Raw genomic sequence first — 4751 nt, 5'->3', positions numbered from 1 at the left:
ATTCTCTCTCTCTCACACACACACACACACACACACACACACACACACACACACACACACACACACACACACACACACACACATTGCTTTCGTCCATCACTTCCACAAAGGCATTCGAGTCTGTTTTCACTGTGCCCTGGATGCGGAAGGTACACGACCCAGTTCAGGGGTCCCTCACATAAATTGTGGGAAATGGATTAGAGTGGAGAGCAGTTCCAAGTTCCAAGACCAACTCTCTGACTCCCATGAGACAAGGAGTTACGAGGCTATTTGTGTGGAAAATGGTGACTGATTGTCTTGAAGCATCAGCACACCACAACACAGTTCGTAGAAACGCTGTTTTAACTACAAATTATTTCAAGGAATATTTTATACTAACAAGAAAAGTCTATATATAAGGGTACCAACCGAAATGCCAACGGGTGAAGTGCCAGCCTATTATGGTAAAGGATTTCATGACTGAACAAATATAACATCAGGCACGGGAAGCCACCCAATTACTTTCCTCATCTCAGGCTAAGGCGTGCTACTTGCCCCAACCCACACCCTAACGGGGGATGTGCCGGTCTGTGGGTGAAGATAACGAGCATCAGGGAGTAGAGGGAAGGGGAAAGAATAATGAAACTAGTATTTCTTCTTATTGCGTTTTAATATCCGGAGTAAGAAAGACACGGAGGAAGAGGAGGAGGAGGAGGAGGAGGAGGAGGAGGAGGAGGAGGAGGAGGAGGAGAAGAAGGAGGAAATAAAGCAATAAATTATTAAAGCAACACACTCCTGACACGAGAAAAAAAAAAAAAAAAACTTAGGCCATCGATTCATTATTCCGCCGAAACTTAAAAAAAGAAGGATGAGAATAACTGGAAGCGAGAGTGGGGGTGGGGTGGGAGGGAGAAGGTAAAAGTGAGAAAAAATGGAGAAAAAGAAAGGAAATAAGGTTGATGGGTGGGAGGGGGGGGGAGGTAGGAGAGAAAACGGAGATGTGTTAAGGTAAAATTCGAAATTGTAAGACTGATGGGATTCATACGATGGAGATAATATATATGAATACAAACACTGGTTTACTTTTTCGTCACTTACTCCATGTCCCTTTCACACACTGTCATCCACACTGCTTCACTGTACATCACTTTTCTTCTCTCTCCCTCTTCACAGTGACAGGTCTCTTTTATGTTTAATACATGTAGTGGTAGCAACTGCAGAAGAGTCTATTATCATCTCAGTGTAGGGGTAGTACAAGTCGGGCTTTAATACTTAATTAGAGGCTTTGCTACAGCCACGTTAAGTTGCCTAAAAATAAAATACGACACTGTGTTATGAGGCAAAAGCGTCATTATCATGCTATGCCGATACAAGATACAAACAGTTGTAAATAAAAATCTATTTCAGCGACGGGCATGGTGAACAAGAAAAGACAGCTTACTGAGAGCAAAGTACTATCACTGACTGCCGTGCTTGTCAAAGTCTGCAGACTCCCTATATACTATAACAACATCCTCCACTCTATTAATGCCGTCAGCCGGGATGCGTCACTTTCATTTCGTTTTAGCTGCTACCAAGCAATTTTTTCCGAACTGGAAAGCGATCTGGTAGTGAAATCTATCTTAAGCTGAATGAAGCAGATAGCAAGAGTAATATACAAATGACTTCTTCAGGCTGGTCACTGAGGTCAACTAGACAGACCAGGTCCTGGGGTCATGCTAGTCATCATCCGACAGCACTGACAAGTGCAAATTAGAGTCCCTGAAACTATTAGCTGCTACAGTCAAACTAATACTGTCACCTTTAATGTGATGGTGTTATGGTTATAGTTGAACGTTAATGTGGTTTACACGATTCCTACAGCTCTGAACCAGCTAGTGATATGGTGTGCCTTAACTTTTCATCGTGGTAAGCATAGGCTCTCTCGGCTCTCAAACACCCAGGCTTCGTCCCTGACGTAATGATCGATCGGGCTTCTTGGCACCGTCAGCGCCAATGTTCTTTGTGCTGACGTTTCACAACATCGGTTAAGTGTTACTGACTTTCGTTCCGAGGCGATAAGAGTCCTTTCACAATGATATTCACATTTTTATTCAACTGTCAGTGATTTTTGTATCAAAGCCTTGTTACTGATGTTCTGGAGACTTCCTCACTCAGTGCTATGCTGGTCCAGTTTTGCTCTGCCGTAGTTTCCAAGAATTTTCTTTCGCCTATCACTCAATGAGTCTGGCACCCTGGCCACTGGCTGCCAGGTCCTGGCCAGGCTGCGGCTTCACTCTGATGTCCTGACCATGTAGGCTTGTCATTACGTGTGACGACGCTCACCTCATTCACGTCACCTTACCTCATCTCTCCTCGCCTCACGTCTCCTCGCCTCACCTCTCCTCGCCTCGCCTCACCTCACCTCACCTCACTATCCTCATCTGACCTCACTTCATCTCAGCATCCCCTTCAAATCTCACTTCACAACATGTCTCCTCACTATCACTAACCTCACCCCAGTTCATCTCACCTTCCCTCAATAACTTCACCTCAGTTCATCCCCCCTCCCCTCATTCCATTCACCTCACCTGCCAGAGGTTCACCCACCTTGCTTTAGCTCCCAGTGTTTCACTTTTGAAGTTATCTGGCCATCACAGCTCGACCACTTGATTATTATTATCACCATGGCAGGGCAGCCTCATACACTGCAGGGACTGTCACAGTCGTCACCACCGCTGATTCACGCCAAAGCAGACAACACTCAGAGAGCTCATACCTTCGCCAACGCCTATACCAGACTAATGAGATCAGTACCAAAATCTAATAAACTCTTTGTTAGCCTATGACCCACATATCCACAAAATTTCACTGAAATCCACCACTAAAATTTTTGAGATATTTTGCAGACATACACACAAACAAGGATGAAAACACAACCTACTCCATGTTTCGCTGGCAGAGGTAACTAATGAAACAGTGCACTGCTGTTTCTACTCGTCTCTGCCTACATACACCCCAAGCGCTAAACCCTCCACTCACCTATTCTCACCCACTGACCCGTCCTGACATTGACCAATTACCTCCACTGACCTATTTTCTCATGAACCTATTTTATCCTCATGTATCTTTGGACTTATTTTCCCCGTGGAACTCGTTTTCCCGAATGGACATATTTTCTTAAAGACCTATTTTTTCCTATAGACCAACTTCTCCATGGACCTATTTTCATCGTGGACCCCTTTTTCATCATGAACCTATTTATGTCCATGTATGTTTTTCCATGATGTACGTATATTCTCCACTAAGCTGTTTCCCCTCCAAGGTCTTATCTTACCCCTTATACCTACTTTCCCTATGAACCTATTTTCTCAGCATGGGGAAGCACCAAATCCCGACGTGAACTTACTTTCCTCTGTGGACGAATTTCCCTGATGGATCTGTTTTCCTCATGAACCTGTTCTTACCCACTGGACCTGTATTCCTACTTGGGCTCCATTCCCCGAAGGTTCCATCTTTTCAATGGACATTTTTCCACAGGAACCTATTTCACCCATGGACCAATTTACTTCTTGGATCTGTTCCCCAACAGATCTATTTCCTACATTCACCCACCCATTCACCCACCAACCAACCCATATACCTACCCAATCATCCAATGTGGTCTGTCTCAGTAGTAGTACGACGACTCAGTAAGTTCCTTCCCCCCCTCACCCACCGACACAGCAGTTAATAGTATATTGTAGGTGACCCATTCGTGACGACATTTTGATGGTATTCTGTAGCTCATATAGTCAATTCCTTCCCAAACGAGTGCACTGAGGCACAGGAAAGTAATTATATATTCATATGTTTTATTTATATTGGCCCTGGGTGTGCTATAAATTCTTATTAATATCAAATGATGGTGGAGATTTAGTGACGTCGGTTCATACCAGAAATTATGCTTCACTGGCCATACCACGTTGAGTACACCGCTTCCCGTCCGATCAGCGAAGTTAAGCAACGTTGGGTCTGGTTAGTACTTGGATGGGTGACCGCCTGGGAACACCAGATGCTGTTGGCATCCCTACGTGTCAAGTGGGGTTGGTGGAGGATTAGTGCCCCTCCCTGTAAAACAATTAACTCTAAGCCCTTGGCCACCCCGTTTGGGATACATGGCGTCTGGCAATGAATGAATGGTGTATGCAGTAACGCGGGAGCAGAAAGTCGAGTCTGTAAAAAAAATAGTTGATTACTTACACAAACATTTCTGTGGGAAATGGATTGAGGTCGTCACTGCAGAATTCTATATGAAATTCTGTTCATGTTATTATGAAGCCATTAGAGTTTTGTTAACTTTTGAAGTGCTGGTGATGGGTTATATCTTGCTGAACTTCAAGATAATTCAGTGAGGAGGCAAAGGGCAGATGATGCTGAGGAAATACTTGTACATGGCCTGGGTATCGTGTGAGAAAGGAGAGTAAAAAAAAAAAAATCAGTATTACGCCTACGAATAACTTTAACCCCTTCACCCCGAAGAGGGAGATAGGATAAGTCAGAAGAAGAGGCGAAAATGGGAGAGTGTGGGGATATGAAGGTAGAAATAAGTGCAAATGAGAAAGACTGAGGAGAGGTAGAGGAGGGTGGAATACGATTAGCAAAAATGGGAAGTTAGGCAAATGGGAAAAAACGAGAGGCGAGAGACAGATATAGCATGAGAGAAAGGATGAAAAGAAAAAAGACAGAGGGAAGGAAGGCAAAAAGGAGAGAGGCAAAAACAGAAGAGAGTAGAAAGAGAGAAGAAAAGGAGA

The 4751-nt window shown here is 44.1% G+C and overlaps 1 non-coding gene across 1 annotated transcript; it reads left to right on the top strand.

Annotated features, from left to right (window-relative positions):
- Positions 1-3905: 3905 nt before the first annotated feature.
- LOC145407617 (5S ribosomal RNA) lies at positions 3906-4024 on the top strand. The gene has a single exon (XR_013898767.1). It is a non-coding gene; the product is annotated as a 5S ribosomal RNA (ribosomal RNA).
- The last annotated feature ends 727 nt before the right edge of the window (positions 4025-4751 follow it).

This window comes from Coenobita brevimanus, chromosome 73 (genome assembly GCF_032717465.1).
Source record: "Coenobita brevimanus isolate Jiangsu-jjx chromosome 73, ASM3271746v2, whole genome shotgun sequence".
Lineage (NCBI taxonomy): Eukaryota > Metazoa > Arthropoda > Malacostraca > Decapoda > Coenobitidae > Coenobita > Coenobita brevimanus.
This window is presented reverse-complemented; position numbering and strand designations above follow the sequence as displayed.